We start from the raw sequence: 13,820 nt of genomic DNA, 5'->3' as shown, positions 1-13,820 counted from the left end.
CCCTCACCCTCCACAAAGTTTTACAGATTCTCTTATTTCTATGGCTGATAAAATGCTGCACAAAATGTAGTCAGTGTTGATGAGCTATGCCACTTTCAGTTCAGTGCAGAGGAAAATTCAAGTTTGTACCTGCAACCAAACTAGGCTGGTTATATTTTTCCCCTGAATTGTCATAAATTAACAGTAAAGATGAATAATGTTGGAGCAGCAAGCATTGAACATCACCAGTAGGGTGAGATTCAGGGAAATGGGTGAGAAAACAGCCAACTTCTTATCCTCTCTACGGAACACTACTAAAATGAGAAATACTTCACATGTTGTATATGTGACTTCAAAACAATGATGGCCTAAGGAAACTTAGAAGAATCAAACTCCACTTCAGATGAAAATTGCAACTTGTAACACAAGTTACAAGTATGGTGATAACATAAATGTCTCTGCTGCTCCCAAATGAAATACAGTTAAATTTTTAAAAATCAGAAATGCTTCAACAATTCAATGAAATATAATTTTGATCAAAGAATATCCTCAAGTATTTGTAGGTGATTAAAGAGGTAATCTTTTAAAAGCTAAGGTGATTTACAGTCTCTACAGTGAACAAAATATCCAACTTGTAAATAAGACAGGATCAGTATTACTGACATTTTCCTGTGGTCTCAGACTCCATTATGACTGACATTGGGCTCCTTGGCACTTTCGTCAATAGCATACAAAACGCCTCAAGTTCAAGAAAGGAAATACCATTGCTCCAAGACATAGGCTAGTTCTTGGGAAGAGAGGCAGTGGGTTTGGTTAGCTTCTTTTTTGATTTGTGTATATATGTGGCTAGCTGGCTTTTTAGGGCACCTCCCCGCCAACACTATAAAGAAGCTTTTTGAAGGTCAGCACACAGGGACAAGTTTGCACCTGACCCATTAGTGTCCTTTGGTGTAATATCCCTTATTGGCATTCAGCTGCCCACTCCCAGCTTCTAGTTCTCACGTTGTCTTTAAAGATCACAGTCTCTTCCAATGGTGTCTCTACAGAGGCCTCACTGGCTACTGGGCCAGAAGGGCCTGAGGAGGCAGATTGTTATTGTACAGGAAGTATGAAGGTGCCACCCAGACCCACCCACCTGCCAATTATTTATTAATTTCCTGTGCATGCATACCTAGGTGACAAACATTCAACTCGGTTCCCGACCCCTATGAGCATATGACCCAAAAGAAAGAAAACCCACCAACCAGATAATTCCCATGTTTCCAGCTCCAGCCAGACCTCCCCACAAGCTCCAGACCCTCATAGCCAACTACCTAGACACTGGCTTGTGGGAGGTCATCCTCGCACGTGATTTGAGTTACTTCCCTGGCTGGGTGAGAGGCACTTAGACACATCCTTGTGTCCAGAGCTTTCCCCACCATTCTCAGGTCCAAGGGCTGTCCGTGTGGAGGCATGTCTGGCCACTACCCCGAAGACCCAATCGTCGCCCCTGACCTTGGATGCTGCCCCTCTTAATCTTCATTGGATGGGATTTTCCCCAGAAATTGTTCCCCAATAAAAGTCCACTCCCTGGCGTGTTCCCTCTCTCTCTCTCTCTCTCTCTCTCTCTCTCTCTCTCTCTCTCTCCTCTTCAGTAAATTCTCGCTATCACAATAAGTGGCTGGAGGCTGGAGCTAGGAGGAGCCGTCCTGGAGCTGATTTAAAGGTAATTAGAGTCTTGTCTCTTTAATTCATAACTCCCTAGAGGTTTCTCACATTTCAAACCTTCATTCACGATGCCTGTGCTGGTTGCGGGCTAAACTGGCTCACCTTGGGTAGCCCATGGCCACCTCCAACACCTCACCATCTGTCATCTTCCTCAGCACACCTGGCCTCTGGAACACCTTCTCAGTTGTGCAGGCCAGAAATCCAGAGTTAACCCCAACCCCATCTTCCTCTCACTTCTCATTTATAAAGGGTCACCAAGTGAAGGCAACGTTCACCTCCTAATTACCTTTCCAGTCAAGGGACAGTTCTTATCTCTGCAATCACCTTGGACCAGCAGTTCTCAAAATTCTGGGGAGCTGACAAGACCCTGCTACACTCTTAAAAATTACTGAGGACTTCAAAATGCTTTTGTCTATGTGGTTTATACCTAAAATTGTAATTATATTGTTGATTGTTGTATTCAAAACCACAACTTTGGGGCTAGGGTTATGACTTAGTGGTAGAGCTCTTGCCTAGCACATGTGAGGCACTGGGCTCAATCCTTAGCACCACATAAAAATAAATAAGTAAAATAAAGGTATTGTGTCCCTCTACAACTAAAGTATATAAATATTTTTTTAAAAACATAACTTTGGGAATGTTTAAATAATTATTTATTAATATATTTAAAAATAACAATAACAACAGACCCTCGTTGCTATACAAAATTACATATAAGAGGAAGTGAGGGGAAAGGGAAAAAAAAAAAAACAAGAGAGAAATGAATTACAGATGGGGTAGGGAGAGAAGATGGGAGGGGAAGGGAGGGGAGGGGGGATAGTAGAGGATAGGAAAGGCAGCAGAATACAACAGACACTTTGGCAATATGTAAAACAGTGGATGTGTAACCGAGGTGATTCTGCAATCTGTACACGGGGTAAAAATGGGAGCTCATAACCCACTTGAATCAAATGCATGAAATATGATGTCAAGAGCTTTGTAATGTTTTGAACAACTAATAATTCTTAAAAATCTAAAAAAAACAATAACAACAGTAATTCCACTTTGGGGTATTGAGGGACTGGGGTTGGGGCTCAGCGGTAGCGCACTTGCCTGGCATGTGTGAGGCACTAGGTTCGATTCTCAGCACCACATATAAATAAGTAAAATAAAGATCTATTAACAACTAATATATATATATATATATATATATATATATATATATAGAGAGAGAGAGAGAGAGAGAGAGAGCAGGGTATTGAAAAGAGATTTGTACACACATGTTCATAGCAACATTATTCACAATAGCCAAAAGATAGAAATAACGCAAATGTCCGTTGATGGATGAATGGATAAACAGCATGTGATATATCAATACAATGGAGTAGTATTCAGCCTTAGAAGGGAATAAAGTACTGACACGTGCTACAATTTGGAAGAACCTAAAAATATTACACTGAGTGAAAGAAGCTAGACACAAAAGGTGAAATATTGTATGGTCCCTTTTATGTGAAATATCCATTTCTGGATGGCAAACCCATAGAGTCAGAAAGCAAATTAGTGGTTGGCATGTGGGTGAGATCGAGGAGTGACTGGGGTGTGCTTCTGGAGTGATGAAATGTTTTGAAACTAAAGAGAGTGATAATAATACCAGAGACAGGAACAGGGACGATGGTGTCAGTAGAAACAAAATTCAGTGAAGTGTGAATTCACAGGCAAGGCTTCTGGGGTCTCTGCTCCAGTGAGGAGGGAGACAGGGTTGTCAGGCTGGCTCAGGGACAAAGAAGGGTGCTAGGTTTTCCTCAGGGTTAAGGGCTGCAGGGGTGGGCTACAGACAAGGAATTTTCACTGGCCCTGGCACGGTTTCAGAAGTGTTTCTTTTCCTGTGCAAACACTTCAGGCTTGAGGGCAGGACGGTCAGTCTGGAGCCAAATACTACATCCTTCTGTTGGTGCCACATCTTGTATAAACACCCTTGACTGTGACCAGCATGAATCACTACAGCTGATCAGAGAACACAAAGGTGGGGAGTAGAAGAAAACACAAATCAGGCCAGTGGCAAGTGAAGGTCCCTGGCAATTTGCTGTTTTGGAGACTCCTCAACAGTTCCCTTCTCTTGTCTACCTTTGGAGGTTTTCAGGCAAAGACATCCTGGTTTTAATGATGCACCTGGCTTTTGAAGTTGTTGAGATTATTTCAAAGAGTGAGGAGATATAGAAGAACACATTTTTGGGGGGGTGGAGAGGGGCTAAGCCAAGTTCACTCTACCACTGAGCTATACCCCAGAGCTTTTTTAAAGTTTTTATTTTGAGCTGGGCATGGTGGCACAAGCCTGTAATCCCAGCAACTTGGGAGGCTGAGGCAGGAGGATCACAAGTTCAAGGCCAGCCTCAGCAACTTAGGCCCTAAGTAATTCAGTGAAAATTTGTCTCAAAATAAAAAATAAAAAGGGCTGAGGATGTGGCTCAGTGGTAAAGCATCCCTAACTTCTGGCCTTGAACTTGCAATTTTCCTGCCAGGAATTGATATCAGGAATTGAACTCAGGGGAACTTTACCACTGAGCCATATTCCCAGCCTTTTTATTTTGAGAAAGGGTCTTGCTAGGTTGCTCAGGGCTTCGGTAAGTTGCTAAGGCTGACCTCCAACTTGCAATCCTCCTACCTCAGCCTCCTGAGTCACTGGAATTACAGGCATGTGACACCACACCCAGACTCATTACACTTTTAATGGGTAGCAGGCAATGAGTTAAGGGTTGAAGAGCAGGAAAAAGCACTACTGTAGCTTTAATGGCTGAAAGGCTATGAATAAGGTGGATTTGTCCTTCTATGAGTGTCCCTATCTGTCTCATCCACTCCCACCCCAGGAGAGTTTTTGCTCCCTTAATCTTGAGGGGTCCTGTTATTCATGGGACTCTCAAAGGTTGCACAGCATTGTGAACGCACTAAACATCACTAAACTGTATACTTTAAAACAGTTAATTTTGTATTATGTGAATTTCACTTAAATAAAAATAGTGAGATCCCAGCACGGTATCATGTGCCTGTAGTCCCAGTTTCTTGGGAACCTGAACTATAGAATTGTGCCTGGGAGTTTGGGGCTATGATACACTACGTCAACTAGAGATGTCCACATTAAGTTCTGTCTTGGTATGGTGACCTCCCTGGAGCAGGGGACCATCAGGTTTTCTAAGGAAAAAAATGAGAGAGAGAGAGAGAGAGAGAAGAGGAGAGTAGAAGAGAAGAGGAGAAGAGAAGAGAAGAGAAAAGAAAAGAAAAGAAAGAGCTGGACATGGTGACACATGCCTGTAATCCAACCCTGGTCCAAAAAAAGGAGAGAAAGGGGTGGGGGTGGGGGGTGATTGTAACTGTCTTATTCATAAAACATGATCAGAGATGATTTAGATCAGTTAGTGGGATAACTCTAAATTCTACACTTTAAAATGGTTCATTGGATATCATGTGAATTTCACTTCACTTTTTTTAAAAGGAAAAAAGGATATAGGTCAGAAAGAGTTTCACAGAGGAAGTGTCTCAAACAGGTGCTTGGGGCTGGGGGTGCAGCTCAGTGGTATAGCAACTGCCTCGCACATGCCTCCTCCAGCACACCACACACACACACACACACACACACCACACATACACACACATATACATACACACACACACACACACACACACATAGATCCTTGAAGGGATAGAAACCCAGGGTTTCTGGTGGAAAGAAAAGTGGTCAGGGTTGTCCCAGATAAGGCAGTCTGAGTGGTGGGCTAAGCAGGGATGTAATGAGGAATCCATGGAGAGAGGGAGCCCTGCAGGTGTGCAGGTGGGAAGGGCCGCCGCTGGGTGGCTGGGGACTGGCAGGGGGCTGTGAGTGGCTGGCTCAGGAAGTCTTCAAGAGATAACACAACACCCCAGTGGTGAAATCCTGCAGGCTCCCTTCTGGCTCAGCCTGATTCCATTTGCACGTAGTTAAACCTTTATCAGGTCCCATCGTAGCATCTGCAATGATTTATGTTTACTGTGCAATTATTACCCACACTCAGACCAAATGACTCATGACCCAGAAATAGCCAAGGCCAATTTCTCACTGCTAGGAAGGGGAGTCAATACCCTTCTGTTCATTCAGGGTGCATGTCCTCCAGTTACCCCGTCTTGCTGGGTCTGGGGCCTCCCCGGGGACACAGCAGCCCCTTTCTCTTTTTTTCCCTCCAAGCCTTGCACTCACCCACAAACTCTATGCACCCTGGAGAGCTCCACTGGAGAGCTTTCTCTAGATGCCCGCAGATCTCCTGGAGAGGCAGTGCAAACGTCTACACACCTTGTTCATCCAGGATTCAATGAGCCCTTTGAATATCACATTCAATGACACAAACCTTTTACATTTTACTGAGAATAAACAACACCAACAGCAACTACTGCACTCTTGATGCTGGGCTGGTGGTGGGCAAGCTCTGAGCACTGGCACATGGATATTTCTTCCTCTCTTTCACTGAGAAGGGAAAGATACAGGAAACCAGCAAGTGACTTCTGAAATAGTTAACCACCAGTAAGTCATGGGCACTGGCCACTTAGGCTAGCAGCCAAGTGGTGCAGACTAACTAAAATTGGTCAGCTCTGCAGGAAGCCCTCCAAAGTCAGACAGGATCAAATATGTGTGTGGTATACATTATTAAGTCAGGAATTCAGGAAGAGGAAGTTTCCATGAAGGAGACATTCAACCGGGGTGGAACTTGGAATGGGGCGAGGAAGGTGCGGCTGAGGAGAATGAGGAGCAGGAGGAGAGTTGGAGGTAGGTCTGTGCCTAGGCCAGGAAGCAGATTCGGGAACTGGTAAGAAACACAGGGTGCTGGACATTACAAGCACAATAGGGATATACCACAGAGGGCCTAAGTGCCAGACAAAGGAGTATAGTGATGAGAATTTGTGAATAATGAGAGATTGAAGGAGTCTATGGAAAAGAAATTGGAGTTAAACATGTTCTGGGCTCCAGAACTCCTGCTTCCCCCAGATGTTAAGAGTGAGGCCAACTAAGGATAAGCTCCCACCCTTCCCACCTCTAAATCCCCCCACACAGGGGCACAGGGCTTGCAGGGAAGCTCAGAAACTGGGCTTCATCATAGTGCCAAGACTGAGTGAGAGAGGCAAGAAATATTACTCCTGTGCATATTTTAAGGGAGTGTCGAAAACTCAGTAACCAATTTTTTTTTTTTCCAGTACTGGGGATTGAACCCAGGGAAGTTCTACCGCTGAGATACATCCCAGCCCAGTCCTTCTTATTTCATTTTGAGGCAGGGTCCAATTTGCTGAGGCTAACCTTGAACTTGCAATCCTCCTGCCTCAGGAATGGCTGAGATTACAGCTATCATATTTTAATGCAATACCTTATAAAAATTAAAGTTAAAAATCCATAATGAACAAGATATCACATTTTTTTTTAAATAAAATTAGGCTCAAACCATGCACTTGCACATTGACACCTTACTGCTTCATGCTAATTCTGGCTGGGATGGAAGAATGGCCTCCAAGCTTCTCTGCAAGTCTCCACATTTAGCTGGGTTATAGGTGCAGCATGTTCCAGGCTTGGCCAAGAGGTGGTATTCCCCATGTTCCTTGATTTCCTGGGGGTTAAACAACTCCTTCTTGTATAATCAGAGGACATTTTTCAGGCTGGACTTCTCTGACCCACAGCAAGGGAAGCAACCCAGATGGCTAAGCAGAAGTCACCCAGTCAACAATGGAACTAACAGAAGACCCAAGATCATATTAGGGTCCAACCAAAGCAGCATGGGTGGCTGAACCTCCTCCATGCAGACCCACACCTGTTAAAAAGAAAAGACAAGCAGACATTGCTTTGAACTAAGTTCCTGCACTAGTCCCCCAAAATAAAAATTGAGTCACTCGCTCTGAAGTTCATCAAGCTGAAACTAAGCTGTCTATTTGACCTACGAAATCAGGTTTACATAGGTGATAGTCCAAGTTCCAAAACAGGCCAGTGTCATTTGGCTGATAATGACGTTCCCTCTGCCTTCATCCTCACACAGAAAAAGGTAACCTGAAGCCACCTGTTAACCCATTAGTTATTTTTCTATTGCTCTGTCTCCCCGCCCACGTCTTGCAAGAAAAGTAACTGAAATGTCCAATCCACTTCTCGTTTTTTTGTTTCTGCTTTCTTCAACCCTTCTCCATCTATAACATGAACCACCTCTGCTTGCCTAGAACTCTCATTCTATTTTGCAGAACAAAGTGTTATCTGATTCTTGAATCAAAAATAATGCCAATTAAGATCTTTGAACTAAATTGTAATTTTGTCCTTTGACATGCCCCTGTATTCTGTATCATGCCCCTGGGTTCTGTATTCATTAGCTTTCTCACTCTATACATTCTCTAGTCACTTATCTCTGCATCCATCCAGCTTTCCTTCCACCCACTCTTCCTCCCATCCATCCTTGCATTCAATAAACCATCTAGTTATTCAGCCATCAAGTTATTTCTCCATCTACCCAGCCATCCTTCCTTCTGTCCATTCATCCATACACACATCCTTCCAGACATTCATCACCCAACCACCTAACCAACCCTCTCCTACCTATTATACAAAGTCAGCACAAGGGTATGGAAAGAGTTCCTCCACTTCCCGTCATGTCTACTTAACCTAAGTCTCAGTTTCTTCATCTGAGAGTGACTATATATATAAGAACCTTCTCAGAGTTGTCATGAGCATTAAAAAACAAAATCCATGCAAATTACATTGTTATTGCAGTCATTTTTTAATAATTTTTTAAATATATTTTTTGAGTTGTACCTGGGCACAGTGGCACACATCTGTAATCCCAGCAGCTTGAAAAGCTGAAGAGGAGGATCACAAGTTTGAAAACAGCCTCAGCAACTTAACAAGGACCTAAGCAACTCAGTGAGACCCGTCTCTAAATAAAATATTCTTAAAAGGGGCTGAGGATGTGGCTCAGTTGTTAAGCAGCCTGGGTTCAATCCCTAGTACAATATATATTGTATATATAATATAAATATAAATATATATGTACACACAATATATATACCATATATATAGTTGTAGATGGACACAATACCTTTATTTTATTAATTTATTTTCTTATGTGGTGCTGAGGATTGAACCCAGGGCCTCAAATGTGCCAGTCAAGTGCTATACCACTGAGCCATAATCCCAGTCCTTGCAATTATTTTTATTTTTATTATGAGATGCTGGAATAAAGGGGAGAAATGAATCAGCTTATCTGCTGAGGTCTCTTGTCTGGAGAATCACTTAAACTTGTAGTCAACAGTTGAGAGAGAGTAAAGTTGGGAGGAGGATGTTAAGTAAGCAGAGGATTTTTCTTAAAAGGAAAAAAAAAGTATAAATGAATATGGGACGGGGGACAATGACTAGAAGAGTTAAGAAGAGGCACTCTGCAAACAGGAGTTGATCACAGAATCCAGGAGCTCTGGCTAGTTTGGTGCCTGACCCTTCCTGAGGCCTCAGGGAATTCTAGGCCTGGAAATTTTAGAAAGCAGGCAGGCCTTAGGGCTCTTTCATTCCCCTACTTTGTAGACTAGAAGCCTGGAGTCAGTAGGCCAGGGGTTCAAATCCCAGCTCTATATCTAATGGGTCCTGTAGCCACAGGCAACGTACATACTGCTTCTGTTACCTAAACTGTGCAATGAAGATAAATAGTGGAGATTAACAAAATGCATTCACGTGAAGCCAGGGAGCAGGATCCAATGCACCCCAAGGGAGGCACTGACTCTGAACATGCCACCCAGCTATGTGTCTAGATCCTTAGACCATGCCCAGCCTCTGTCACCCAAGGCACCTGCCAGCCTCTGCACTCACCTCCTGTGTTGGTGTCCTATTATCACATAACTATTACCACAGCCTTAGAGGCTTAGAACAACACATATTTATCCCACAATAGTTTAACAGTTCAGAAGTCCACGTGGACTTGCCTGGTTCTCTGAGGCCTCACAAAGCCCAACTCAAAAATGTCACCCAGGTCACATTTCTTTCTCGTGGGTCTAGGGCGAAAATGATTCCAGTCTCATCCAGGTTGTTGACAGAATTCAGTTGCATACAGTTGTAGAAATGAGGTCTTTATTTCTTTGCTAGTTTTGGCTAGAGCCATTTCAGGCTCCGAGAGGCCACCCAATTTCCTGTCCTGTGGCTCTCATTAAAGCCAGCAGTGGTGAGTAAAGTCCTTCGTGATTCAAAGCTCTCTACTTCACCTCCCCACTCCTCCCTCCTCTGACTTTCTCTGACCTCACCTTCTGCCTCATCTCTCTCACTCTTCTCCCTTCCTCTTCTGCTTTTAGGGGCCCATGTGATTACACTGAAATCCAAGATAATCCTTTATTTTTCTTTATGGTACTGGGGATTGAACCCAGGGGTGCTCTATCACCAAGTTACATCCCGGCCCTTTTTATTTTTTATTTTGAGACAGGGTCTTACCAAGTTGCCTGGGCTGGCTTTGAGCTTGCGATCCTCCTGCCTCAGCCTCCCAAGTCGATTAGATTACAGGTGTGCACCAACCCACTGCACCTGTCCCAAGATGATCTTTTATAAAGTTTGCTGATTTGGATCTTGTTATGGTTTGGATCTGAAGTATCCTCCAAAGACTCGTGGTTGCAGGTTTGGTACCCAGTGCAGCAATGTTCAAAGGCGGGAGTTTGGGGAAGTGATTGGATCATGAGGGCTCTGACCTCATCACTAGATTAATCCATTGCAGGATTCAAAGCTGAACAAACTACTGGGAAATATGGGAAACTGCAGAAAGTGGGACCTAGTTAAAAAAAGTGAGTCCTTGAGAGCATAAACTTAAGGGCTGTATCTTGTCCTAGCCCCTTCTCTTTCTCTGCTTCCCACCCTAAGATGAGCAGCTTTGCTCTGCCACACCCTTTTGCCATGACAGTTCTGCCTCACTACAGGACTGAAGACAATGGCTGGTACATCACAGACTGAAACCTTCAAAACCATGAACCAAAATAAACCTTTCCTATTTTAAGTTGTTTTTCAGAAGTATTTGGTCATGGTGACAGCTAACATACATAGATTTTTAAAAAATATTTTGTAAGTTGTTGATGGACCTTTATTAATTTATATGTGGTGCTGAGAATCAAACCCAGTGCCTCACACATGCTAGGCAAGCGCTCTACCACTGAGCCACAACCCAAACCCCCTAACATAAATCTTAATTCCATTTGCAAAGCCCCTTCACAGCAGCCCTGGGCTGTGTTTGATTAAATAACCAGGAGACAGAAACCCTCAGATTCTGCCCACCATCTCTGGCCCCCAGACTCTGCCATCAGCACCAGTCCTCAGACTAACCTCTGCAAAGATATAGAGGACCAAGACTATAGAGAAGGAACCCTCAAAGAAAGGAGGGCCAACTAGAGCCAGAGGGGCAGAAAAACCTCACCACAAAGGTTGGTGCAGGTAACTAAGGGCAGAGAGCACAGGCTGAACTTCAGAGAAGCCCGTGTTTGGGGTGAGTCACTATTCCAGTGCCATGCTACAGGCATTTTACCTGTCACTGAAGTTAACCACTGGGAAGACAGGGGCTTTTGTTTTACTGATGAGGAAACTGAGGCCCCATGGAGAAGGCACTCATTTGCCTAGATCACACAGGAATCTGTTATAGGACTAGGAAGCAAACATTGGTCCCTAACTGACCAGGCCAGTGTCCTCCACATCTCATCACCCCAAGGGCTTCAGAGCCCTCTGGAATGATCCACAAAGGAAGGTCATTATGGACCCAACACAGGGCCAGTTCTGGGGCCCAAAGTCAAATATGCAAGGCTCTCAGTCCTGCCACTCTCCAGGCAGCAAAGAAGATAGAGTGGCCAGGCATTCTCAGAATACCTGAGGGGTTGGACAGCTGCAGAGGAGTCCCAAGGCCAGTGACTTACTTTCCAAATAGTAACCATTTCTGAGGCATTTACCTCAAGCACAGATGAGATGGTCACACCCAGAAGGACATCCAGACAGGGACAGATTCACAAACTGACAAAGTTTTGCTTTATCAGAAAACACAGATCCTCCTGGCTTTCATAGGTTGAAAATATCATAAGTCAATAATGCATTTAATATGCCTCACCTACCAAACATCAATGCTTAGCCTACATTACCTTGAACATGCTCAGAACACTTATATTAGCCTATAGTTGGGCAAAATCATCTAACATAATGCCTATTTTACAATAAAGTTGTGAATATCTTATGTTATTTTTGAACACAGTACAATGAAGAGCATCAGCAGCTTCCCCTCCTAATCCAGCGCTGACTGGAAGCTGCAGCCCCACTGTCCAGCATTAAGACTCTGGTACTGCATATCATCATCCCAAGGAAAGATCAAAATTCAAACTTCAAAGTGCAGCTTATGTTGAAAATGTATTACCTTCACATCATAGTTGAAAAATTTAAAATCCAACCATGGGAAATTGTGAGGGTGTCTGCTGGAGTGGATCACTGATTATAAAAATCAGTATAAAAATCTGTATAAAACAGATGCAGTGCTATATTGAATACCTGACAAACAGAGCTTTTCCTGGGGCTCTTTAAATGCACATTTCTGAGCCCTACCAATGACAGCAGACAGATATACATGAGGAGTTGGAACATGAGGTTAAGGGACTAGTTCTATAAATTAGGCCCACCAGGCTAACCCCATGTCTTTTCAAAAAAAAAAAAAAAAAAATTACTGGGCTGGGGCTGTAGTTCAGTGGCAGTAGTTCAGTTTGCCTAGCATATGCGAGGTACTAGGTTCGATCCTCAGCACCACATCAAAATAAATAAAATAAAGGTATTATGTCCATCTACAACTACCAAAAAGAAAAAAATTACCTGCAGGCCTACCTGGTTTAAATCAATAAGATATGACACATTCCTCAGGAAACAACCTGTTATCTGCAGGAGAAATGCAGGCCCAAAATAATGCAATGATAAGAACACAAGTTACCCTGCAGGGAGTTTGGGACTCTTATACAGACCAGAAACCAGAACTCAGGGAGACATGATAATTCCCCCAACCATAACATGTATAAGAACGGTTCTATGAGCCTAAGTGACCTGGAGTTGTCAAAGCAGTGGAGACTTGAAAGTCTGATGTTATCCTACTGTCAGTCAGAAGAAATAAATCTAGGTGGGATTCTCTGGAAGCTTTCCTGGAACCCTCAATAAAACTGGAGGGCAGGAGAGGCATGCTATCCCTCGCCTCTCTTACAGAACCCACTCTCTCCCTTGAGAGTATCCCCTTTCCCATCCCTTCTAATAAACTCACACCCGCTACTCTGAGCAACACATCCGAAATCTGACTTGATTGAAAGAATCGAGGCTCGAAATCTGACTTGATTGAAAGAATCGAGGCTTGAAGGGGAGCCTTCATGCTGTCTCAGTTTCTTAGAAGGCCCCAGCTCTGTAACACCAAAACTTACTGACCAGATGCTGCAAGAAGACTCCAGACATCTGCTCCCCAATGTGCCTGTGAAGCAGAGTCTGGGCTTAGAACTTCAGGGAAAGCAGGTCAGGAAAGCTCAGATTCTGACCCAAGATCCTGGGGCAGGCTGTGGCCCCACCAAAGTGTCATAGGCTGCAAAAGACATTAGGAGTCTTCAGTAGATCCAAGCTAACCTCAGGCTCTCTCTACAAAAGTGCTAGGAAAGTTACCATCTAGTTCCACGGCCTCTGTTTCCCAATATGTAAAACAGGGAGTCAAAGCCAGTTGGTGACATCATGTACAACCACAAGAATGAGATCCTAATTAAAACAAAACAAAACAAACAAAAAGCCAGTTGTTGGTGGTGAACACTTGTAATACCAGCAACTCCAGAGACTGAAGCAGGAGGATTGCAAGTTCGAGGACAGCCTGTGCAATTTAACAAGACCCCCATCTCAAAATAAATAACAAAAAAAGACTGGGGATGTAGCTCAGTAGTAGGGTGCCCTAGGTTCAATTCCCAGTACCCCACCCCCCAATAACAACAAATAAAGGAGTGGAGGACATTAAGACCCTGACCTCCCCTCCCCCACAAAGCAAACAGTGAGCGTTCCTTATTTTGAAGTGTCCCCATCCTATTTCACATGCAGACTCTTACATATCAGCTTCCTCCTTTCTTCTGTTTTGCAAAATAAAGAAAATGATCCTATAGCC

Source organism: Marmota flaviventris, chromosome 2 (genome assembly GCF_047511675.1).
Source record: "Marmota flaviventris isolate mMarFla1 chromosome 2, mMarFla1.hap1, whole genome shotgun sequence".
NCBI classification, from domain to species: Eukaryota; Metazoa; Chordata; class Mammalia; order Rodentia; family Sciuridae; genus Marmota; species Marmota flaviventris.
The sequence above is the reverse complement of the archived record's forward strand: the minus strand, read 5'-3'. Positions refer to the sequence as shown.